The sequence below is a fragment of the Ictidomys tridecemlineatus genome, chromosome 13 (genome assembly GCF_052094955.1).
Source record: "Ictidomys tridecemlineatus isolate mIctTri1 chromosome 13, mIctTri1.hap1, whole genome shotgun sequence".
NCBI lineage: Eukaryota > Metazoa > Chordata > Mammalia > Rodentia > Sciuridae > Ictidomys > Ictidomys tridecemlineatus.
In genome coordinates, this window is record NC_135489.1 from 2,950,201 (window position 1) to 2,976,632 (window position 26,432).

General features: G+C 53.2%; 1 long non-coding RNA gene across 1 annotated transcript; it reads left to right on the plus strand.

Moving 5' to 3' along the window:
* Positions 1-4,979: 4,979 nt before the first annotated feature.
* LOC144369745 (uncharacterized) lies at positions 4,980-7,327 on the plus strand. Its single transcript, XR_013429461.1, has 2 exons — positions 4,980-5,603; positions 6,012-7,327. It is a non-coding gene; the product is annotated as an uncharacterized LOC144369745 (long non-coding RNA).
* Positions 7,328-26,432: the final 19,105 nt, after the last annotated feature.

A 26,432-nucleotide genomic window follows, 5' to 3' on the forward strand; every position in this document is an offset into this window, starting at 1 on the left:
GCACATGCCCCTGACATGTCCTCTGAAGGCGTTCCAGAACAAGAGTGACGTATTCAGGAAAATGATTTTCCCAAGGATCTGGGAGTTTATGTGAGCTAGTAAAACAAATCCAGGTTCCCTGGCTTTGAAACTGATAAGGGCCATGCTGAGCACTTGGGACCCGCCGCTGGGCCTGCTGCCATTCACCCTCAGATCGGGCTGGCTGGATGGCCTTTCAGGAACCCTGGGCCCCCCAGATCAGTCCTCAGAAGTGTCCTTTCATGTTCTGAGGATGGTAAACTAGCACTGCTATGGGGAGCCCCGCGGTTAGCACAGAGGGGTGAGCTCACACTGGGTGTGCAGGACCGACCTCAGGCCACAGCCCGGCAAGGTTCCGCTTCAAGTGGCCTGGATGCCATCTGGAAACAACCTCACCATCTCCAGCAACCACCGTGGCTGTAGCCCGATCCTATGGGGTGAGTGGGGGCGCTGGGGCCTGGGCCGCAGGTCCCTGATTGAATACCTGCCTGGCTTTGGCAGGGGGCAGAGCCGGTCCACACATGGCCGTACAGTCCTTTGTTCCTGCAGTTACAGACGTTCCTCAGCACAGTTATGCGCTGGTCATCGTCGGCAGTGTTTTGCCGTCAGTGAAGCAACCAGAAGCACAGGAGGCACCTGCCGGCCTCCCAGGGTGGGCCTTGCACCCGTGGCAGCGGACAAAGAGGAGAGGCGCCAGGCAGCACACCGTGCACGTCGGGGCTGAGCTGTGTCCCTCAGAAGGCCTCTGTGGGTCCTCCCCTCCTCCTGTGGAGGTGGGGTCTCTCACGGTCTGCACTGCACATGCTGGTGTCCCCACATGACGACAAGCCTGGATCGTCATGCAGAGAAGGGAGACAAATGCCACCCAAGAACCACACTGTCCACAGGTCAAGGAGCAGAAGGACGGCCAGGACTACCTGGGAGCCCAGAGAGAGACAGGGTTCAATTCTCCCCTCTGCTTGGGAAAGAGCCAGCCCTGACGACAGCAGGACTGGGCCTCCAGCACCCGGAGACAGAGCTTTCTGCTGTTTAAGGGGCTCAGTACTTTGGTATGTTGTCAGAGCAGCCCAAGACGCAGGTGCAGCCTGGTGTGGCTCTGGGGTTGAATCGTGTCCCCGAAGCTGGCATGTTGCAGATCTACTGCCTCAAGGCAAGGGCTTGGCCAGGAGGTTCCTGCAGCCTTGGCAGGAAACAACCCCCATCTCAGATGCAGGCTCCGGAGCCTCCAGTCTGTGGGACTTCAAAGCCACCCTAAGAAGGTGCCACACTGTGCCCAAGGTGAAGCTCCAGAGCAGGCGAGGTGCTGGAAGGGCAGTGAGGATGCGGGAGGCAGGGGAGAGCAGTAGTGGGAGGTGGAAGCAGTCTCCAAAGACGTCTGAAAAGATAAGACGCGAACAGGGATTGGATGCATGTAGGAGACTAGGTAAGCAGATATTTGGGTACAGATCTTTACTGCAGAGGTTATGGCCAACGCAAAGGCCCTGAGGCAGAATCGTGGCTGGTGCAGTTGAGGAGTAGCAATGAGGTCAGTCAGGGAAGAGGAGTCGGGTTGGGGCAGGAAAGTAATGGAGCGCTGGTCATGTGCAGATGTGGTGTGGAAATGCACGAAAGGGTCTTGGTTATATTTTAAAAGAATAATTTTGTGCTGCGTTGAGAGTAGACTGTAGGAGAGGAAAGAGAGGGCCAGGGAAACCAGTTAGTATGCTGAGAGGGGGCCGAGGGCCTGGGAAAACGGGGTGTTTCAGACCGGGGCCCAGCCACGGAGGAGAGAGGACGGAGGGAATGCTCTGAGCCATGTGCCCCGAGGGTTTCCTGGGAGGTTGGTGGGAGGTGAGAAGGGGCCAGGCTGACTCCCGTGTCTTGACCTGAGCCACTGGCCACGTGGAGACACAGTTGAGATACGATGACAGGCTGAGCCAGCTGCAGGGGGACAGGGGAGGTGCGGGCGTGGGAATTGCAGAGGTCTGTTCCGCACCCCAGTGGGGCGGGCTCCTGGGTGGCACAGGTGGGCTTGGACTTTGAGGGCAGTTCTGGTTGGAGACGCCACCCGGGAGTCTTCACCGCCCGCGCGGAGGGTAGGTGGGAGGAGGACGGCACGGTGAGAGGAGTCACCTCCAGGGCTTGTGCAGGGACACATAGGCAGGCCGAGTCCCAGCCTTGTTCTCCCACGCCCAGATGTGAGGACTGTGGTGAGCAGCTCCTCTCTGCTCCTCCCGCGCGTCGCCTGCTGCAGCCCTCAGACTTGGCTCACTCCTCACTCGGGGTACTGCCCACTGGGAGGGCCAGGGCAGCGCCCCTCAGGGGCCAGAAGCAGGTGCAGATTCACCTGTACAGCACCAAGTGGGTCTCCTAGATGGGATTTCCAAGCCAGGCCCTCCTGAGAAGGGTGGCCTGAGAAGGCAATGGGTCTGCTGGACACTCCCCCAGGGTGGACGCACCCTCCCGTCTGCACAGTGCCGTGACCACTGTCCTCCCAGACTTGCAAGGATGCTTCCCAGCCTGCACTTCTCCACTTGAAGCAGAGGCCATGGTCTTGTGGTGTCTCTCTGTCCCGGGGGGCACTCGGGGACAGCCTGTTCAAATGCATGGCCATGTTCCAGTGTCCCCTGCGGGTTGTAAAATCCTGCAGAACCTCTAAGAAGGCACTCAGCATATTTTGTATTTATAGAGAGCCTTTCTGCCAACAAGCTGAGCAGCACAGGTCTCATTTCATTAATCCTCACAGCAGGGGTGTGGATGGTTGGTAGGAATTGTCAATTTTACCTAATGTTGAGACAGAGCCACAGAGAGGTTAGATGACTTGCCCGAGGCCATGCGATGAGTCAGTGTGAGAGTTAAGACCAGAGCCCTCGCTTTGTGACTTCTGGTCTACCCTCCTACGCTGTCCTTCAGAAGGAGCATAATAAAAAGTGCACTAAATTTGAGAGTTTAATTTTCCTTGTGATATTCAGCATGTCACTTAACCTCTCCCTGCCCCACTGTCTGAATCCATAAAATGGGGCTAATAATACCTGTCATCTAGCTGGTCACAGAAATATTATGAATATTAATCTTTTTAGTGACCAGACCCTTTGGAAATAGCTGACATATAAATTCAAAGTTTAGGTTAAGATCAAAGACAACTACTTGTATATTATTCAATGAAATAGAGAAACACATTGGTTTTATTTAATGGAGACAAGAAAAATGTGGAAATGTAGCAAGACTTTTGAAGGTATGCATATTGTTAACCAATGGTGTCCATCTTCTAGTGATTGCATGAGGGTATTGTGAAATGGCTTTGTTTTTTAATGCCCAATCTTTTTCCAAAACCATCTTCCCAAACACTTGCTTTTCTGTAAGTGGTGGAATCTTATTTAGCTTTCAGATGAAATTTGCTCACTCACTTGTCTAATGAAATTGCATTTGTGATAAAGGGGGCTGAGGGGGGACATGGCAAGGTTTGCACTTAGTTTCTCCTCCATGACTTTATTTCATTTTATTTTTGTTTTAGTGATGGACTTTTTGTCCCGAGTGTGTAACTGCTAAAGCCGTGGTGAAGTCTGGCTGTACTCCCCACCCCAGGCCTGGCCTAGCTGGCACGTCCCTCTGAGCAGTGAGCTGGAGAGTTAATGGAGTCCGTGGTGGAGTGTTTGCCTCTTCTGTTTGAAATCAAACGTCTGATCTTTATCTGTAGTGACAGGTTTAATGCCTTTCTTCTCTGACAAATTTTCAGTTGAGGAGGAATGCAAACACTGGGCTTGGTACGGTGACATAAAAGACTGATCTGAGCACGCCCATATCGGCAGCTTGATCCCTAATGAACAGCAGAGCCCCGGAGTAGCACCACTCGCTAGCAGGGAAAAAATAATAAAACTCAGGACACCTTTCCCAGCACTCCTGTGTCTGACAGGGGAGAGATAACGTATGGAATTTCTGCCGAGAAGTATCAGCATCTACTGTCACCGCGGAGATGGACAGCAGGCACCGCAGTCACCAGGAGGCAGAGAAAGCAGGGAGAGAAGCCGGTCCCAGGGCTCCCTTGGATTGGTTCTGCCATTTGGAAATGCTAAATTCTGTTCCTCACTGGGAACATAATACTCTGGAAAGTAAACTGCCTACATTTATCCGTAGACCCAACGCATTAATGAAGCTGGCTGATTTGAAGAACTTCCCATGTAGTGCCTGGAACTTCCCAACCAGGTCACATTTGGGTATCCAGAGATGGAGAGAGCTCCCTCAGGAAGCGAGAGGGATACACTGTAGCGGAATTTAGAATGTGCCAAGTACACCTGAGACGGCCCCTTGCAGTACAGTATTCTATTTCACATAGAATATGGGATAAATTACAATACAATGCATGGGAATATTTTAAATTGATTCTCTTTTTATTGCATTAAAATTCACCTGATATAGAGGAAATTTGGAAGAAAACCCATGGTATGAATTTCTGGTTGTGACTTACATGAGAAGTTCAGTGGGGAAAACTTAGATTCTAATCTGATACCTGGCAGTCTGAACCATGTGACCAGAAGCACATTATAAACTTTAAACTAAAATTTGGAAAAAAATGCAGTCTTTGGTATTTCTTTAAAGTGGCGTAGTTTTCCTGATTCTCCTCCATTCTCCCCATCAGTCGCTTTGGCTCTTATTTAATGAATCAACAAATGTTTACTAAATGTTCCGGGTGTGTCAAGTTCTGAGGGCGTGGCTCTGTGAGGAAGGAGGGCAAAGGCGGCAAGAGCGGGCTCTGCGGTGGATCAGGGTCCGCCACCTAGCCTGAGGACCCTCGGGTGGACCTCGGGGTGGCGCACACCCTGAGACTTCCTCTTCTCTGTACCTGTGGCTGACTGACTCGCCCTTCTTGGGGAGTCCTGGCTGAGTTAACAAGTTCAGTCTTGGTTTTATTCATTCATTGGTTTTCATACTGGCAAAATGAATTGTCCTCTAACCCAGTTCCACCTCACGTCCGGTCACCCGGAAATCCGTGCTTTCAGGTTATGTATCACCTCGGGAAACCAGACTGGGCCCAACCAGTTCAGCCTTCAGGCAGCCTCTCCAATCCCAGGCCGCGCTTCTCCTCCTGTGGACGCTGGGCTCAGAGTCCACCCCAGCTCACTCCAGGGCCTCCCCTTGCAGGAACATGGGACATTGGCCTGGAAGGCGAGCTGTCCAGCTCCAGCTGGGCCCAGCACTGGCTTCTCTCTGGGGGGAAGAAGTGGGAGTGGGGCCAGCCAGCCCTCTCAGCCAGGCTCTGTCAGGTGGAGACTGTCCCTGAGGCCCACCATGCTGTTTCCTGCTGCGTCCTGTCCACACAAGCCTTTCTCTGGGATGAGAACTGCAAGATCTGGGACCCCTGGCTGCTTGTCCCAGGGCCGTCTCTGCCAGCTTCCAGGGTGACGCCGTCTCCAGGCTCCTCTCCGCATAGTCTTCAACGTCCTGCTCCTTGAAATGGGGCTGTCCCTGAACAGAGCTTTGGAGTCAAGGGTACTGTTTCCCATTCCTGCTGCACCTGCCCGTGGGGAGTTGGCCATTGCCCCTTGGCTCCCTGTTTTAACTTGAGACCATCTCTCCACTTCAGAGTCCGTACTTTACTGGAAACACAGGTCAGTCAACCTTCCATTTCCCAGTAACTCCTCTCACCCCGTGATGAATTTAGGGACGGGAGGACTCATCTCCCCAGGATCCCTGTCGTGCTCTGTGGCAACCTGAGTGTGAGCGCACAGACGCCACTTATCCCTGTGGCCTTCGGAGTTTGACTCTTGCCTAAACGATCCTCATCCTGACTCCTCCGCCATCCACTCAGAGGGTCCTGCTTTAAGCTGTGCAATTCCTGGTCACTTCATTACCTTGGAAATCTGGCCTCAAGGATCCTGCGCCAGGGAACCTGCCCCTTACCCCTCCTCCAGCCCTGTCCTGGCCTCCCCGAGACTCCCCGCCCATCCACGGACCAGTGTGCTTCCCACCATCAACAATCCCCATTTATACTTTCACTTTTGTTTTTTTCACCTTAGATTCCATGTACCTGGAAACCTTCCTTAATTTGCTTGCCTCGTGCTCCCTCTGAAACCTGAATAACACGATACTCTGTCCGAAATATGCTGGAGATGACAACCATCCAGCCAGGCAAACTGAGCTCCTGCTGGATTCGCAGTGAGCCTCAGACAAGCGCTCGGACCACAGCTGACCCTGTGCGGCGGCCTCGGGCACCGCGGCGGCCTCTCTGCGACGGCTACTCCATGATGCGCACCTTTTCCGTCCCCTGAGCTCCCTGTGCTGACCTTGCCTCAGAGAGAGACAGCTTCCTCCAGGAGCAACGCTGCCCAGCGCCTTCCCACAAGAGCCCGCCCACCCTCCTCAGCCCTGTCCTGCTGCGCAGTCCTTCCCTCCTCGTCCTTCTCACCACCACGGCCTCCCACTGCCCACTGCGCCCCCCACCAGCGCGGGACCTCCCACAGCTGTGGTCTTTCCCTTTACCATTCCAAGCTGGCTCTCTGCAGGCCGCATCCCCAGCCTGAAGTCCGCCTCAGCTCCTGTCCTCTACCTGGTCCTGTCCACACTTGGCCCTGACCGCTTCCCGAAGTCCACTTGCTGAATAGTTGTCACCTAGCCCCTCTCACTAGAATGGAAGCTCCCTGAGGGCTAGATCTTTGTTACTTGGGTCAAGGTTGTCAGTTGTCACAGCACTTGACGTCCCTCAGGGACACAATAGGTGTGTGCAGGCCATGAGCCGCCTCTTCTCTGTGAGGAGCACACAGGGTCTTAGGAGCAGCAGCTACTGGGGTGTGCTGAGGGCCCGAGTGGTCACTGGAGCTCAGACCCCTGTCCTCAATAGACACCCGCACCTTGAAAAGGTCGAACACGGAGCTTGCGATTTCGAACGTGGTGTTATAAGTTTTCCTGTGGGAACAAACTTGACCACTGACAGCTCTGAGCAGGAGCAATGAGGAAGCATGGACTCCTGGAAAGATCAGTCTCTTCCAAGTTACTAAATGTCTCTAAATTGTTTTTGCCTCTGGTCGAATTCTGCTGTTTTGGTGCTGAAGTCAAACACCTTGGAGCAGTCTCTTCAAGGTCATCTCATATCAGCAAAGGCCATGCAGATAGCATCCACGGACCTGAACGCACACTGAAGCCTTCTTCTTTCATCCTGCCACCTAGAGAGAATGTGGGAATTAGGTGATAAATTCTGGAGAAACATTGCCAACTAGAAGTTTGAGTTTCGGGCTGGGGATGTAGCTCAGGGCCTCCTTGGTTCGAGGCCGTGGGTTTGGGTTTCAGCACTGAAAAAGTGAAATAAAATGGAAGTACCGGGTTGGCAGTGACACAACGTCTCCCTTCATTCTTAGATGATTTTGTGATATTTGGTAAATTACCAAAGTATTCTCTGTCAGGAGAGCTGCCTACAAGTTGGCGGAGTGCAGAAGAACAGTATTCTTCTGCTGGTGAGGGCAGCACCCCCATTATTCTGTAAGCCAATAATGGAAGCCTGTCCATTAAACTAACCCTTGTCGTCTCCATTAAATTCTATTTCACACAGAGATTACTGCCAAAGTGGTAACATACTGATTTCTACGCTATTAAAAGAGCCTTGATTATAAAATTATATTGATTAGAAGATTCAGAGTGTTTCCCCAAACACATGGTTTGGTTCCAACTTGCGCTGAAATGATGGCGGCCTGTCCTCTGGGACACCTCGCTTGGCAGAATCATATATTGTAGAGGCTCAGGTGACAAACACACCCCCCGGGGGATGTCTGAGAAGAGGGGAGGAAACCAGCTCACTGACATGGTTCCTGAGGTCACAGTGCCAGTGTTTTGCAATCTTTTAACTTTAACCATCCCATTTGGATGTCCCCACCACCGACAGGAGGCCGCCCTTCAGGTGGACTTTGGTTGTCATAAAGCACACAGCACAAGACGTCAGTGGTCCTGGCTGTTCTAAGCTGCAGTCCAGCCTTCTGCACCGTGCTCAGCAGCAGGGCCACCCCCCTCTCCAGAACCACGCACCTCCCCAAACTGAACCTGATCCACTCAACGCCCACCTGGGCAGCCTACTGCTTTCTGTCCCCAGGCATTTGGCCGTGCTGGGCCCTCATGCAGGTAGACCCCGGTGGCCCTTGTCTTTTAGCGTCTGTCCTGTTTCCCTGGGTGCAGTGTCTGGAGTTCCTCTGTGTTTTAAGCGTCTCTTCTGTGGTCAAGGCTGAGGGTGGAAGAAGGAAGAGTCTCAGGGAATTTAAAAGTCCTTTCTGAAACCCTTGTCTTCATGTGGCTTCCCCAAACCACACCTCAGCCCCGGGACTCCGAGACTGGAAGGCCACCTGCTCAGGGCTTCTGGTCACAGCCCGTCCCCCCTGAGACAGGAACCCTAGCGTGACCCGAGTGCCTGCTCGGTTCCTCTAACTTGCTGTGTGTCCTGCTGGCAGGACGGTGGCCTCGCACAGCCCTTCAATGCGAGGACTTCCAGTGTCTGTCGTGTCAGGTGTCCTGTCTGACTTTTGCATAGATGCGCGTCTCCGCTCCGGGCCACAGGCATTTGGATCCGCGTATGGATGTCCGAGCTCAGCGCTGCGGGGGCCCTCGCTGTGCAGTGCCCTTGCTCAGGCTCCTTGGTCTCTGCCCCAGTCAGTCTGGGCCCTGTGGAGGGAAACGGAGAAGCCGAAGCCTGAAGTACCTCCTAGCCACGGTCACTGTGGTCACCTGCCCACAACCACCCGAGCCAGCTGGTTTGTGCTGCTCGGCCCTCCAGCTGTGGCTGGACCAGCTCTGGCAGGAACACCCTGTCCACCCTTGGGAGACGAGTTGCAGGCCTTGGGCCCTCACCCTCTGAGGAAGGCTCCCTTCTCTTTTCAGCCTGTGGACCAGCTTCTCTTCAGTCTCCCTACTTTCCAAAGAGAGTCCCAAAGCTGAGGGACTCCATCTTCCTCCCCACCACGCTTCTCAGAGCCTCTTCCTTCTCTGGACCCTGGGCAGGGAAGGCCCACTGGAGCTGGCCGATGGGGAGTGGATGGGGCAGAGTGGAGGGCTCTGGAGACGGGGACAGGTGATGGCCATTCTGACAAGATGGGTTCGTTCCTGTGCTCAGCTCCGTCAGAGCAAACAGAGCCAAGGCGCATGAGCGGGGAACCCCAAAACAGGCACCGGCATTGCAGAGACGGGAGGCCAGCAGAGGCCTGTGGAGTGGCACCTGGAAACTCTGCCGTCTGCACAGAAACCCGGGCAGCGATGGGCCGCGATGGGCCGCGATGGGCCGCGGCAGGAGTGTGACCACATGGACTCAAAACAATCACGCTCCTCAGCTGTGGATTTCCAGACTTGATCTATAGAGTGATGCTCACAGTAGATTTTCTGCCAGCAATAAAGGTGGCCCGATTCACAGAATAATTACTGTATGCAAATGAGTGTGATTTCCCTGCCCTTTTATGGATGACTCTGCTCTGCCATTCATCAGGGCCACAAATTTCACTTGGGAGGAGACGGATTTAAAGAGACAGGCGCCCCTGGAGCTCTGTGGTGAACTTACTAAATCCACACCACGTGGTGTCTCCATAAATAGACGTGGCAGACTCTGACCTTTGTATCTGTGTACTGTTGCCTGGAAAACTGGAGAGAAAGGTCTCGCCCGGTGCTTCCCACCTCCAGGCAGCAGCCTCTGGTTCCTAGGTCCCTGCTGAGTCTTGGGAGGGAGGAGGGACAGTGCTCCTCTCTGGCTTCCGTCCTGGTGAAATAACAGCAGAGCTGGTCTGACACAAGAAGAGTTTGGGTTTAGCTTTAGTTTTTTTTTTTTTTTTTTTTTTGCCTGATGCTAAAATGTCGCGAAAGGTAAACACAGTAAAAGCTGGAAGTAAAAAGAAACTGTTCAAAACCCTGGGTTTCACACCCTCGTTTGCATTCTGTACTGAGTGGCCTTCGAGAGTGTCCATCATTGGGTTTGCTCTCCCAACACCAGTGGGAGATGCGGTGGGGACATCCTGTGGGATGGAGTGTGTCCTTGTCCCTGATGTTGGGTGGCATGTGAGGGCGCCTTCGCAGGGAATCTGCAGGGTACCACGAGCCACCACCATGCCAGCTTCCAGTGTGCTCCCGGGAGGCGGGCACTGCCTCCTCCGCAGGGGGAGAAAGGGGGCGCCAGACTGTCCTGCAACGACCCGTCCTCCTGTTGGAGTGCTTGCTGACTTCACTCTTCCGTGGTCACTGGCTGGATGAAGGAGGGCTTATGCCTACACATGTGTGGTCGCCACGGCAGGCCCCCCCAAACAGAGGCTCCTGAGAGTCCAAAGCAGGTGAACCGGTCCCAGGTGCTCCCGTGTTCACCAGTGCCACAAAGTCTTCCGGTGGCACTCGAGTGGCTGACAGATGCCTGGTGGCGGGAGTGGGTATGTTGGTTTGCCATGACTTTAATGCACCATTTTGGATCAGTCCTGGATCATGTTAACTTTTCATGGGAAAACTAAATTTTCTGCTCTTCTCAAATGACCGGTAAATAACCTGGTTACATGGTCATTTATTTTATCTCTTCTTTACTTAATACCTACTGTGACGGTATATGGAAGAAGTGATGTTCAAAAGGAGAGTCAATATTTGACTTCAACAGTTTGTAACTCAGCTCTAACCTTGTACAGGACGGTAATTGCATTTATTGAGAACTGATTCTTGTGAGCATTTGGGTGAATAACCAATACTCCACTTGAGAAGTAGGCTCAAGAAAACTAAGTCAGGAGGAAAAGTTCTAAATGACATATTTATAGATTACTCATGCATAGATTTGCCATGAAAAAATGTGTACTTATGGTTTATTTGGAAAGAGAATGAAAAAGGAGCGAAAGCCGTTTCCACTTGGATTGCCAGAGTGAAACGCGACTTGACGATTTTAACACTGACTGAAAGATCCTAAGACACAGCAACGATGCCAAGGAGCACAAGCAGCGCCCACATGAGAGGGGGCTAGGAGGGACTGGGCGGAGGCAGAGTGAGGACCCTAGCTCTCAACAGGGCCACTCGTTGTCACCAGTGGAGACGTCCCACATGGGCTAACTGTGTCTTCCCCCAGGAGGCACGCCGACATCTCAACTCTCCTTAGATGGTGTGTGGCCTTCTTTGGGGGTAAGGCTGTCACAGGGGTCATCAAATTTAGACGTCTTTGGGGTGGACCCTTATCCCTTATGACTGGTGTCCTTCTAAGAAGGAGATTGGGACAGAGATGGCCTGTGCCCAGGGGAATCCCATGTGAACTTGATTCAGCACTTGGAGTGACACATGTACAGGCTAAGGAGCTCCTAAGATCAGCAGCAACCAGCAGAGGCAGGAGAGAGGCCGAGGCAGGGTCCCCATAGCCAACCCTTTGGCTGCCTTGACCTTGGGCTTGAGGCCTCCAGAGCTCTGGCACAGGACCTCCCTGCAGTGTGAGTCACCCGGGTAGTGGCCCTCTTTAAGGCAGCCCTAGTCGACCAACACCCCCATTCTCTCAAGTGTAAGTTGGGGCTGAAAACAAAGATCTCAGCAGAGTGAACAGGGACAGCATGTGACAGCATGCTGACCATGGATAGCAGTGGACAGGGCAGAAGACCAGGCCAGGGTCTCTTCTCCTGGAAACAGCACAGTTCCTTGGGAGCACTGCTCCTGCCTGCCACCAAGAGCCCGGCCGGTGCTAGAATGAGTGCTGTCCCTCATGCCCCTGCCATGTCCAGCTGACGGGTGTCCAGGGCCTTGGTGTGTTGGCTAGTGAGCAGATCAGAGCATGGAGAAGGGACTGAGCTCCTCCCAGGACTGGAGGTAAGGAGAGGAGGGCTGCGGCTGCCTGTCTTCCCCTAGTGAAGGAGCCAGTCTAGCAAAAAGGCACGGAACAGACCACAGGAAGAGGCAGGCTTGGAGGGAGAGGACCGAGGAGCTGCAGTGTGGGAGGCCCCAGCTTCCGTGGGCCGCTGCGCAGCTTGTTGATGTGCGAGCACATGCTCCTACCCGGGTTTAACTGTTCTGTTCCTGTGAGTGACCGACTTCTCATTCCACTAGAAAACGAACTCCATTTTAGCACTTTGGGATTCTTGAGCAGGTAGGAGCAGGCTCCAATGCCCACATGCCTTGTGAATCAACTTTATTCTCCGTGATGGTTGTCATTAGACAGAACCATACAACGGTGGGATTCAAGGTCACTGTGGTGTGGGGAGTCAAGGTACCAGTTGTTCAGAGGATGAGACTTTCTTCACTTTTACAGTGATCTCTTAAAGCCTGTCCTGTGTGTTTCTAACAAGTTGCACTGACTAGAAGTGATATTGAGTTGCGATTTTAAATTTCACCCACTTTAGCCACTGAGCTGAGACAGACAGTCTCTGGGCACTTGTCAGCTCCTGCGAGGGACTCATAAATTCACCTCTACGCTCTTTCCAACAGTACCTGTTTTTTTCTTGCCACAGGTTTGTACCACCCCCAGTTAGACCTGCTCCTCCACACCATTAATCTTCTAAACCCCATTCTGTCACCCACGTGTCCTTTGCTGGCCCGTGGATCACAGATCTCAGTTCTGTGTGTCCGTTACTCTGACAGGTGCTGCACACGCTCAGCTCAGGACTGCAGTGCTGCCCTCAGGAGGCTTCCGTGGGCATGCAGTCCTCGCTAACCCTCACACACGGCGATCCAGGACCGGAGGGCAGGACCCCGCCAGAGGCGCAGGCAGGCCCTGGAGGGCTCCCGGGCTGTCAGCCCTCCTTGCACAAACCCATCCACTCTCCAGAGAACGCACAGAGGCCGCTCCGCTGTTAGAGGCGCTCGCAGGGGTCCCCACTCAGGTCTTGGGGTGTTCTGCCCACAACACCTCTCTCCTCTCTTACTGGTGCTCACAGGGTTAGATCTCAACCCGCAACTCGTGATCTTGGTGAAATCTTTTTTATTTCAGCCACAGTATTCTCTTCTCATTTGAAATTCTCTAACAATTTTTAGAATTTTCTCCTTCACTAGATCGGAAAATAGTACACTGTACTCTAGGGTAGAGACTGGGGTTTTAGCCGTCTTTTATCCCACAAGACATGTTTCAGCATGGGACAGAGGATGTCTGTTGATAAACTGGTCAGTAATTATGTGGCATTGCCATTCCCTCCATGTCTGGCATGGGAGAGAGTCTGGCATTTTAACCAGGACACATGAACGTTGGCGGCCGCCTTTGGCTCCTGCGTCTGCTCTGCCTCCTGTGACCTGGGCCCAGAGTGATGCAGGACGCTCTCCCCAGTGGGGCAGGCGTCCGACTAGCAGCCAGCCACAGCCAAGGATCCCAGAGCTCGCCCTCCTGTCCCCGCGGCCAACAGAGCGCAGCCCCGCCTCTCTGTTGCTCAGACCACAGGTCTCGGGACTCCTGAGCCTTGGGACCGCAGTGATGGGCTCGACGGTGTCTACAGGACCTCTTCCCTGTCTGAGCTCCCATCAAGAGAGCCACATGTGTCCATCCCCCTGATGTCAGGCGTGACCAGCTGTCCCCTATTTTTGACAGCGAGCTGTGGGCACGGACGGGGGCAGGGCTGCCCTATGGAAGCATTGAAGAGCCCGTGCACAGTTCTTGGCCTTCCTTTGACCCTTTCCAGTGACTGTTCCCATGTCAGACGGGAGAGTCTCTGTTCCATGAGTGTGGAGCAAGGAGGAGGCCAGCCTCGGTGAGTGGCCTTTAGGACTTGAGGGCTGAGACGCAGCCCAGCCAGCCTGTATAAGAATGTGTCCGCTGGCTCTCCAAGGCACTGTCCATCCTTTTGGTCCCTTGATGGTCCTTCACACACATCCGCTCTGTCCACTTGCCCATCTCATTACCGTCCAGCCCGGGGCCATAGACCTTCTTAGGTCTGGACCATGAAAATAGCCCTTTCTGAGTTCCTTGCTTTGACTTTTGGCCTCTTGAGCTGTTTTATGGACACAGGTGCTAGAACGATCCTTTTAACCCGGCTCTAATCCAACCCTGCCAGTTCCCATGGACGGCTTCCTGTCAGATCTAGAGGAGAACTTGAACTGCTGCCGGTGGAGTCCAGGACCCCAGGCGGCCCCCGTCGGCCCTAACCCCTCATGCACCGCACTTCAGAAACGCCAGACTTCATGTCACTCCCCAAACGCCAAGCTGTCCCTTCAGTCTGCAGGGTCCTCCTGTCCCCGCGGCCAACAGAGCGCAGCCCTGACTCTCTGTTGCTCAGACCACAGGTCTCGGGACTCCTGAGCCTTGGGACCGCAGTGATGGGGTCGACGGTGTCTACAGGACCTCTTCCCTGCCTGGGCTCTCATCAAGAGAGCTGTCCCAGCCTTCATCCACCTGGCCCTTACGCCAGCGTCACCTCCTCAGAGGGGGGTTTCCTAACCACAGACCCCAAAAGGCTTCCTGGGGTGTCCCTGCACACTTCCTGCACACCCTCACTGTGCTTCTGATGTGCTTCCTGCTTAGGGGAGGGCACCAGCCTGTCCCCTCGAGGATGTCACCTCCTCCACACAGGGTCTTTCCCTCCTGTTGAGAACTGTTTCCCCAGAGCATGAGGACATCTTCCGTCAGAATCTGCGGCTGCCTCAGTGAGACCTGTGTGAGTGCACCTGTCAGCGTCCAGCAGGGACGACTGTGCCGGACCAAGGCAGCTCCAGCAAAGGGCCAGCTGGGCTTTACTGAGGCCAGAAGGAGGTCACTGGGACTGGCCATCACTGGGACCAACAGAGTGTCACTGGGACTGGCCATCCCTGGGACCAGGAGGATGTCACTGGGACTGGCCATCCCTGGGACCAGGAGGATGTCACTGGGACTGAGACCATTCTCATCCCTGGGACCAGGAGGATGTCACTGGGACTGGCCATCCCTGGGACCAGGAGGATGTCACTGGGACTGGCCATCCCTGGGACCAGGAGGATGTCACTGGGACTGGCCATCCCTGGGACCAGGAGGATGCCACTGGACCGAGACCATTCTCATCCCTCTGAGAACTGATTTCCACATTGACGTTCAGGGAGGGCTTCCATCTTGCTTTCATGAGCGACTGTATGAAAACCAAAGATGCAGCAGGAAGTGAGTTGTCCTTGTCTTGTGTGAACACAGGGTCGGGCCCCTACTGCAGCCATGGGGATTCGGCAGCCCTGTGTGGTGTGGATGGCTGGGAACTCCAGAAAGCCCCAACTTCCTCAGCACTTCAGGGTTGGTTTTCCCTTTGATGTCAAGATGCGAGTACACGATACACAATAGAAATGGTGGAACTAACCGAGTGACTCGCCTGTGTGTGCCAGAATGTGCTCAGGCTTCTCGTAGAGTGTGAGTGCCGGACCTTCCCTTTATACCTGGTCTTGGGGCAGAGAAGAATCTGACTGGGGCAAAAACAAAGGTGACTCGTGGACACTGAAATGTCAAATGATTCAGCTGATGTCCCCTCTGGCTTTTTAAAGTAGCATTGAGTGTTTTCTCCACCTTAATTTGTAGGTCTTCCTTTTAAGACTATGCCACTACTCTACCTTCTCATTTCAGCTTGGTTAAAATACTACATTAAATTTAGGCTTAAAGATCACTAATACGGCACAAAGCAATTTTAAAAAGAAAGAGCCAGGGAATAATTCTGGTCCTTGGTAGCATAGTGGTGTGTTTTACAGGCTCCATGGGGAGAATAGGCCACAGCCTAATTGCCCAAACAAAGCTTGCCCATTCTCCGGTTTATTAAAACTGATCTCTTTCTGCCTGGTGAACACCACAGACACATTGGTGATGGCTTCGAGATTGGTGGCATTCGAGCTGCAAAGTGGGTAAACTGAGTCCCGGAAGGGATCCCACCAAGAGTGAAGGGGAGCCGCAGCTGTCGGGCACCGACATTCCAGTTCGCAGGGCTCTGGTCCCGGGCGCTGTCCTGGCCAGGTGGTGTAGCTTTTTGTGTTAGTTTGTTTTGCTTTTGGGTTTTGTTTTCTAAGAGCAATTTAAATTGGAGTGGCTGCTGTTCACTGCTAAGATTTCAGGCATGCTGCCAGACATTTTCTTCACAAAGAAGAACTGGAGAAAGCCGGAAGCCTGCTGGTTCTGCTTTGGCTACGTGGATAATTCTTTTCATGCTTCAGAGCTCGTCCTGCCTGATCTTTTGTCCTGAACCTCTATAATAGGTTTATGAAAATCTCAAAATTTTGCATTTGGTCGATGAGCACATCCTTCTAATGACATAATTCTAAAAGAATTCCAGAAAACAGGATGAGATGCAAGATCTTGTGGTACCAGCCTGTGACATTTCCATTCTGGAGAATCCCTACCACACAATCTCCCCACCCCGACCCCTTCCTTCCCTACCACTGGCCAAGAAGTTGCCTCCAAGCCAGAGGTGTGCGTCCAGTGAAAGGTCCCCACACTTCCTTAAGATGGCCAGAGGATTTCAAATAAACCGACTGAGACGTGCCAGGGGAGAACAGTTAAGAGAAAACAGAAGATCCTTTCAGTCAACACATCCTGCTGTATCTCTCCACGGAGCTTCATGACACATGACAGGTAGAAGGTGACATTTCTTATAGCTCGTCAAAAATAAAATCCATGTTAGTGTGAGTTGCCTTTGGAGAAGAGAGAAGAGACAACAGCACCGTGTCTGCCTCTCAGGGACACTCAGCCTGGGTCCTGCCCCCGAGGGCTGGTTGGGGCGGGAGGGAGGCGTAGGGAGGAGATCTTGCATCATTACTGGAAGTGTTAAAGGAGGACTTCAGCAAGGGGCCACTCCCCTGCCTTTGGTGAGACACTGTTCAGCTGCATCTGTGGCTGAGCCATGGCCTCCACTCGGGGTGAGCACACACGGTTTCCGCTGCAGAGGTCGCCTGTTACTTATTCAATAGGTTAAACATAAAATGCTCCTCTCTCGGACAGAGCAATCTGATTAATGTATGTTACTGTAGACCTCAAGACACTCAAGTAGCAAGGCCTCCAGCACAGCATGTGGTGCCATCGCTAAAGAACAGCATCAAAAGAGCTCCTCAGAGTCCACTGTGGCAAGACAGAGACCTCAGGGCCCCCGGGGCCGGCCCTCCTGAACGCTCTTCTCTTTGGCGAGCGCCCTGGGAACTTTCTGCTTCCCTTGGCCTTCCGACACACAGGCACACACGTCCATGCACGCACATGCACACCACACACGTGCACACCACACATGTGCACACACACACACATGTGCACACACTCACATGCACACACAGAGTGACCTCATTTTAGTTCCTCTCTTTTTTTTAAACAGTTGCCCCAAAAGGAATAGTCTCCGCTTGAGCTGGTGCCTGTCACCGCCTCCCTTCACATGCCTGGTAATTAAACTCTGACTGATTTATTGACTGACAGCCAACAAATCCCAACCCGGTTTTTATGATATACATACTTCTCCGGGCTAAATTCACTCAACCAACAACCCAGTCAAAAGAGGCGGGAAGGGGGGAGGAGGCGACAGGGAGGGGAAGGGCCACTATGTGAAAATAAATATGGAAACCGGCTTCCTGGGCAAAGGGAGACATTTTGCAAAAGAGAAAGAAAGACGGAGAGGAAGGGAGGGAGGGGGAGGAGGAAGGAAACTCGGGCGGCATCGTCCTCATATCCGAGCCGGGCAGCGGCAAGGCTGGTAAACACCATCTCTTGGCGCTCAGAGTCATTGGAACCGCCTCACGTACCAGGCGCTCTGAAGGGGAACGCAGGACGTGCTCGCAGCTGATATTACAGTGGAGCTCCAATTTTACCTAAGGGAAAGCAGCTTTATTAAAAGTCAGGGCTGGATTGCATGACAGGTGCCAATATTCTGCGCCCTGACAGATGTGTCAGCTTGCGGATGCCATTTCCTGTCAGCCGTCCCTGGATGGAGCTCCCCGGCTCGCCATTTGTCTCTCTTCCAGCGAGATCACACATGCCCGCCACTTGCCTCCGAGCTGCACCGCGCCGTTTGATATGTGGAATCCTCACAATGAGACTTATTAAAAGACAGTCCATTATTTTTATTTAGAGCATTTCCAAAACAAGCAGAGCACACACAGAGATAATTTAAAAATCGCGTGGCAGGTCATCTCCAGGCCAGTGCGGCTCAATCTGAAATGCATAAAAATGTAGCGTCTCCGCCCTCCCACGGCCACACACCCGACACACCACACGTGCACACACACACACACACACACACACACACACACACACACACACACGCCGGCTCCAGAGGGGTGTGATTTGAGTGACATTTAACCCTTGACTAATAGCCCTGACAGTCCCAAGCTCTGGTTTGCTATAAAGCACAGGAGCTTTTCAACATGAAGGATTAGCGCTGCTCCTTTTTTCCCTAAATCTTTTTCCTTTACTTCCTTTTCCCCTTATTTCCTTGCCTCTCTCTTCTGTTTCCTTACAGGTGGGCTCTCTCCTTGCAGCAATAGATATAAAATACTCCTGATTGGCTGTATTTATGGGGCCTTTTCATCCTCCCGTTGGTTTCAAACACAAAGAAAAATGGTCTCTCTTGCCTGTGCCTGGTCTGAACAGCAGGTGAAGCCGTGGCTGCCTCCTCCCAGCCCCAGATGGAAAATGATCACGGCTGAAAAGACCCCGAGAGGAGAGTTCTGGTTTAAGGGATGCCTGGGCAGCTCTGCCACCAGGACAAGCAAGAAGGCAGCTGGGAAGAGTGGAATGACAAGGAGGCGGACAGCACTGGCGTGTCCTCAGGCTGCCGCGCCACAGGGGCACCCAGGGCTTGGCCACCCGCTCTCCTGCGGATACCGAGGCTTCAGGCCTCCAAGTGCTTGGCCTCCTGCAGCTGTGTCCAGGAGGAAGCTCAGCACCAGTGCAGAACTCTGTCCTTGCCCCCGGCCTCAGGGGTGCTGGTCACCTCCCCAGGCAGAGGTGGCAGTGGGCACTGGAGCCCTGCCAGCAGCTGCATCTGGAAATTGCATCCTGGAGTGGAGGGAGCACCTCAGCTCAGGCTGAGGAGGCGCCTGGGGACAGGCTGTGTGGCCCATGATTCCACTCTTCCTGGCTCCCTCCAGAGCCCTTAGTCTCTATCCATGAACATCCCCGGAAGCCACAAAGCAACCAGAAATAGTTGTAATCACAGAGTAAGAAATAAACCCGGCTTCAGCCACAGTCCTGAAATGGCAGATGGTATCCCCAGAAAGGACCATCTCTGGGGCAGGGGTGAAGTGGACCATGCCTGGCGTGGAGACGGACTTAGGCAGGACAGAGGCTCGTCAGGAAATCCACCCACCGCACTTCTGCATTAGCTGTCTACCTACGGCAGCGTGCCATGCACTGGCAGCTGAAGGCTGTGGTCCCAAGCTTCAGAGAGGAGATTTCTAAACCCATAACAGGACTTCCTGCACTGCCTTCCTGGGTACTTGTTTACAGGCCCCTCCTGCTGAGCCTCTCACAGAGCCGCTGCTGCGGACTCCTGTGCAGGGCTATCGTCCCACCCCTGGCCCTTTTCACCAGGTAGCTGCGTGCATTCAGAGCTGCCCATCCTGTGAGTGCTGTGGCACCCCTGGTCTCCTCCTTTTCACCTATTTTTTGCTTAAGGTTTGTTGATGGTTCACAGGAAGTTAAGCCACACTTGACACTGGGCTTTCTAGAAGGAATAAGTGTGCTTTCGTGCATATTCTGTCCATCCTCAGTCAGTTGTTGCGGACAGCCACACGCAGGATGCACTGCCTCATCCTGACGGGGAAGGCCACGTCTCGTGCCTGTCCAGAGGCGTCTGTCCCCCTGGGAGCAGCCTTGCCCTCCTTGCCATCCACCGACCTTGAGTACTGGGATCATGTTGGGATAGCGTCCATCTTTTCACCCACTTATCAGATATTTCCTTCACATTTCAACAGATATTTGTGCCCTTGTGGTTCTCAAAATCTCAGGAGCTCAGGGTTGTCCTTGTAGTTGACCTTGATCAAAAATGTACAACTTGCTCCTTAGACCCAGCCAGTTACATTTGCATAACTGCCTATTCATTGTCACCATACAGGTTTTAGCAAAGGGGTTTCTGTATCTTATTTTGACTGAATAAAAGGCATTTGCTCATAGAATTTTATTTTTCCTTGTTGTGTGTGTGTGTGTAGTGTGTGTGTGTTTGGTGTGTGTGTGAACTAGGAATTGAGCCCCAGGAGTACTTAACCACTAAGCCAGGACTTTCAATTTTTATTTTGAGTCAGGGTCTCATGAAGTTGCTTAGGGCCTTGTTAAGTCACGGAGGCTGGCCTTGAACTTGTGATTCTTCTGCCTTGTCCTCCCATCCACCATGCCCAGCTGCTTCTACAATTTTCTGTGATTATTTTATTTTTCCCCAGAGCCTTGCTGCCTAGGACACCAACCTAATTTGTCTCCCTGCATTTCAGTCCTCCCGAGTCCTCCTCACACCTACCCATCTGGCTCCCTCCTTTCCAGCCCCTCCTGGCTGACCACTAAACCTACAGTGGACTTGCCAGGACGCACGTTTTGTGGTGGTGGTGCTGCTTCTGCCCGTAATCCCCGTGGTCCATGGACCAGTCCCCCCCCACCCCTTCCTTGCACTCTGTACCCAGCTGCCCCCACGTTGCCCTGAGTCTGTCTTCCACTCCTCTTGTCCTGCCCCAGGCCAGAAGTCCCCCAAGGACAGGGTCCATGTCCTCATCCTTATTTTTCGACACATAGAACCGCAGTGGGGTTGTGCACTTAGTTCTCAGAACGCCTGAATCTCACCACCCGGGTGGCTTACCAAGCACCGGATGAGAACTTTCTGATGGCCTCTGCCGAATCTCTACCCGGAGAAGCCTGGGAACGCTTCAGAAATTATTCTTTGAATAGAAATTACAGTTCCTGCGTGAAGACGTCCCACATCCCTGTGGTTGGAGCCAAGCATGCTCTCCTGGAGCTTCTCTCTCTCACCTTCATGGGGCCTTGCCTTCTGCTCTGCTGTAAGGTACTGGGGCACGACCCATCACCATCAGTGGGTACCAAAGGCTGGCAGGCAGGGTGGTAAACAGTGCATCTCTCTCCGGCCTGGTTCAAGGGCATAATGTCTATGCCATAGTAGGTGCACAGTAAATGCCAGGAGGAGGGTTGAACAGATGGATGGCTGCATGAACATCGTCACACTGCTTCACACGTATCCATCTAAACTTTATAACTGGCAGGTCCCAGCAGAGCACGGAGGTCTGCATTTTCCATCCACCACCCTCTTTCCCCTCCCAGCAGAGAAGACATCAGCTGATGAGACAAAATTCTCTGGGCCTCAGTGTTCTTGGAGCACCTTTCTCAAACTCCCAATTAATCTATTTTTTACTACTCGCGAGATCGGGTTCTGTAGCACTTGACCACCAGGAGCAGCCGAAGTACGAAGTTGCATGTGTTCTATAAAATGTCCAATTAGAATTGGCAAAGGGAAGGGCTCAGGAAGGGCCGAGGTGGCAGGCCCAGGTCTGCCCGACGTGACGGGCCAGAGTTGTCAGGAGGGGGTTTGTTTTAAAGTCTTAGGGGCCATTTTGACATCCAGGAAGCGTGTGAAGACTTATGCCTGGCTCAGGTCACTCAAGCCAATGGGACTATTTGTTAGACAGACGCTGGGGGCCGTGCCGAACACCGCAACTGAAAAGGGAATGATTAACAACTTTTTGAGCTTTTTCAGGAAGTAATTTTATTCACATTTCAAGAACCACAGGGCATTCCAGAATCAAAGTTCTCCTTTTCTTGTTTCTATAAGATTTATTCTTTGGCTCTATTTTTAAATCACCTAAAAATACTTTTAACTGCTAAAAATGTCTCCTTGCAGGTCACTTACAGAGCCCCCATTGATCTGGAGCTGCTTTGAGGTTAGGAGTGTGGAATCATACCCACACTTCCATCTCTCATCTAACGTCTTTTTTTTAAGTTTTACTTTTTTTTTTCTTCTCCTTTTTTTTTTCTTCTTTTTTTAAAAATAATTTTGAACAAAAAATTTAGAGGCACTAATTCTTTTTACCGTCTTATAACTGATAATCTCAGTCAATGGATTCATTGCAAAAAGTCAGGAGCAAGCAGAGGCAGCTGGATAAAATTTTCTAAAAGGGGAAATAAAGGAACCCAGCAGTTTCCCCTCCTGGGGGGAGAGACCCATGTCCACACACTGGGCACTCCTGAAGCTCCTCCATGTTCCATAATATCTTGTCTGTCAAATGAGGGGAGAGTGGAAAGTGTGGATTAGAGAGAAGAAGAGGGGTGAGTTCTTAGTGGAAGAAACTCAGAGGTGTAGAAGGGCAGAGTTGAGCAGAAAGCAGATAGATGAGTTCTGTGATTGGGGAAGGTTCTGCTGGGGTTCTGGGGCCCACCGTGGCTCTCATGGGCCAGCATATTTACAGAGTATTACCAGTGATGCAGTCTCAGTCTATGCACAGAAAATGCTCTGTGATAAAATAGTCAATTTGTGATTTTATGATAGCTCTTAGTAACTGCAGTCCAGAGTGCTCATACTCAGGTCCTGCCGTAGAGTCCCCCGCCCGCCACCTGTGTCTTGCCAGACTCAGTGATTCCATCACTGCCGAGAGGAGGCACTGTCCTAAAGTCAGTGAGACAGCCCCACCACCCAGTCCTCTTCCTGCTGCTGGACAGTGTGTCAGTAACCCAGGGCTGGGGGCATGGGGAAGGCCGCTCACCGGGTGCCTGGCACTGTGGGGCAGACCCAGTGGGGGAAGCCCAGCCCTGTGGGTACAAATGAGAAGAACAAATAGGCCGACAGCCCAATCCCGTGCCCACCAAGGGCCGCGGCTTTGGTGGTTAGTATTCATTCCTGCTTTGCGGAGAGTGTTTAACCCCCGCACTCCTGACCTCCTCGCCCAGTGCTGTAATACAGGAAGCAGGCACAGAGGACGCCCTACGTAGGGTTCTCAGGTGCCAGGGATAGAGAAGATCAGAGTGAGGCTGTGTGATGCTCTGTATGTTTTCATGCGGGAAGCCGCGGGCATAGATGGGCCAGAGGGAAACACAGGTGGGGCTCCCTCTGTTGGGCATGGACAGGCTCATTGGGTGGCAATTAGGAAGCAGCTCCCTTACCTGATAAGCCTCAGCGCAGGAGGGTCAGGCGTCTGGGAGTGTGTGGCACAGGGGCGTGTGTGCGTGTGCTGCTGCAGGTGTGTTCTTGCTGTTGCAGGGTCGTAAGAGGAGATAAGCATCAAGGGGCACAGAAACGCACATCCCAGTGAGGCCCAGGCCACCCTCTTGGCCTGTGGTACATGCCACGAACAGGGTGGTCCTTCATGGCCCTTCCTTGGGGACCCGTTGGCCCTCTTTCTTCCACACCAACCTCCCGTGATGTCCCATAATGTGAAGAAGTGACCCCCAGGTGCAGTGGGGAGTCCTTTCCACAAGGTCCACCACTCCAGCTGGGCCAGTGTCCTTAATGGGGCACCATGAGAGATGGCCAACGTGGTGCCTTGCAGTCTGCATGACATAGTGGCAGCAACAGAGGGGCTTCAGAAGTAACCGGGGTCGGGCAGCAGTGATCCTCGACCTGGATGGGAGGTGTGGGGAGGGACACAGGACAAAGAGTCCCTCCAACAAAGAGGAAACTTGAGGCCAAGTCTAGACAGACTGCTCCTTCCCGGGAGTCCAGGACATGCCTTGGTGCAGGAGGGTGTGTTAGAGCAGAAAATGGCTCCTGTCTCAGCTCCTCTCCTGCTGGGCTGCCAGAGCCTCGGCACCTGTCGGTCCTCAGTTCATCGCACAAGTGAGGGCCTAGACCGCAGCAGGAGCTCAGCAAGTGTTAATCACCAGAGACGCTGAGCTTTGTTGAAATAGAATGATTAAAATTGACCACATTTCCAAGTATTTAAAAGTCTGAGAAAGAAGGTGATGCTTGTTCTAGGTAAATCCCCATGGACAGAACTGGTTGGGACTATGGTGATATTGACATTGTGTTTTCTGCTCTAGTCTGTCTTTCCTTCCCCCACCAGCCCTTTAAAACACATTCCTGTTAAGCGATACACGCACACACTCACTCACACGTTCATTATATTTTAGGGGTCGAACTCAGGCCATCTGCTCTTTCATAAAAAGTGATAGCTTTTAGATTTCTTTAATGTTTCTACTTATACAGGATCATAGGTCTGTATAATAATTAGTCTTTTCCTACTAATTGGTGACAACTTGAATCCCCTTTTATCTGAGCATCAAAATGTTTTAAATATTAACTAAGCGTCGCCACCTCTCAGTATGATGTGTGCCATGTATCGTAGAAGGAACGGGTCAGCTGGTCAACTGAAGCGGAGCCAGAGAGGGGCCTGTCACAGTGGTGAGTGTGCGGGCAGGGCGCCCAGGCCTGCGCCATCTTCAGAATCCCCTTCTGCCTGAGAACTGGCTCGACTCTAAACAAAGAGACCACTCAGTGTGTGTTTCAAGTCAAGTCAGTGAAACGACCAATGGACGTCTTACCGGTGTGGTCAGTCGGAGGGACTAAGGGGTACAGTGCCTGGATAAGCCACTCCAGGCAGGCAGGACGATGACAGGGCTCAGGCACGGCTGCATTTCAATGCTAGATAGGTTCAACATCACACGCACAGCGGTGTCCTCTCTTGGAGGGACGGCTATTTTTACAATAAAAGGGATGCATTTATTATCATGTTTATTTATACTCAATTATGTTACCTAATTACATAAAATAGATTCTTTACATTATGAACAATTTAAATCGTATAATTATTAAAATCATATTAAATGATCATGTAATTTCATGATTATTATATTAATTGAAATAACTATTATACATAGCATCATCTTTACATATTAAAATTACGTGGGTATCCACAGAAGCAGGTTCACTCCTGTCCACTGCTCTCTAGTCTTCAGATCTGAGCTATGGCCTCGCCAACCAGGGACACCGAGAAATGAGCCTAAACTGGGACCTGCAGGGCCCTGGCGGGCTGGAGGCTAAGCAGGCGTGTGATGGGCGTGACTGGGCATGGCACAGAGCCACAGGAGTCAGCTTAGTGCCACCAGAGCCCGCCCACAGCTCGGCACCCCACCTGCAGAGTGGGGCTGCTTCAGGAACAGTCAGTGTCCTCCTGCTGGCCCTGGGTTGGCTGTGGGATGGCAGGCGGGTCATGCCTCTCTGAAGGTGGCCTGGGGCTTGCTGGTCCTTCCCGAGGCAGGGCCGGCGTTGTGTGTGGGCTGGGAGATGACCTGAATCGTCTGTCAGCAGCTCACCTGTGGTCAGCCCGGGAGAGGGGCAATGTCAGCGAAGCCAAGGGAATGGGAGGGGGGGCGATGTGGATGGGACCTCAGGCCCTCGGTGAACGAGTGGAGCTGAGCGGGAGAGTGAGGGGCAGGGGCACAGGGACAGCCAAGGGGAGGGGGCACAGAGAAGAGGCTGGGAGGAGACCAGGTGGCCCACCGCCTGCCATGGGGCTCCTCCACCTGCCTGCTTCCAGGTGGAGCCCACACCGGGCTCCCTCGCTGCTTTCAAAGAGAAGGACAGGCACCTCCAGCTCCCTGTGAGTCCCGTCCTGCCACGGCTGGACGCCACGTGACCCAGGAGTGCTGCTCATCCGTAGGAAAGCCGCCGTTGACGGTCTCTCGCCCAGGGAGCCTGTCCTACCCCAGAGAGGCCAGTGTCCAGAGAGGAAGGCGCGTGGCGCTGAGGGAAAAAGCGATTCCAAGAGGTGAGCCAGAGTGAGGGACAGACTAGAGTGACACCAACCCCCAGCCTTTCAATGCCATCGTCCCCAAGTGCCTTGGCTGTCCCTGGGAGGCAGTGCCACTGAGAAACCCAGACGATGCTCTGCTCTGCTTTAACAGTGCGGGGCCATTGTTTAAGGCCCCTCTCATCCATGCCCGTGGTGGGGGAGCCTTCGTCTGCATGCGTCACAGATTCTCCTGCCATGACCAGACCCCCGCCCCACCCCCTGGCCCTGACCGCCCGGCACTTCCCTGGCAGGGGGCTGTGTGGCACTGTGCCTGGATTTCAGGGTGGTGGCTCAGCCTCTCTGCACGGATGAGGTCCCATTTGCAAGTCCTCGGGGTCATGCCTGACATCAGTGCGTGCTCCATCAGCACTGGTGGATTACAGCCGTTTTTCTGGTTCTGGAAACTTCTGGGTTGCTTGTGAGGGCCTGCTCCTGTAAGTGAGCCTAAGTCACCTTCTGTCCCAAGCCTTCAGTGGACGTTCCCTCAGAGTGGACTGGAAGGAAGCGGGAGTCCTGGCCTGTGGGGGTTCCGGGAGAGCACGCTGCGTCTGCACTCAGGGACCTCCGTGCTTCATGGCTACTGGCAGTTTTCCGGGCACTGGGGGCCACCCAGGGGGCAGCTGGGCCACAGCTCCAGTCCCTTTGTGTTTTGTGACACGGCTCTCCCTCAGCTGTCCAGGCTGGCCTGGCCCTTGCCCTCTTCTACCTTCTGACGTCTGGGGTCACCGGCGTGGCCAGCACCTCTGGCTTTGCTTCTGTTTCCAGTGCGCTGTCCACTCTGGATGGGGCCCGCCACACGGGAGGAGAAAGCACCCCTAAAACAGCTCTACAACACGGGAAACGGTTCAAAG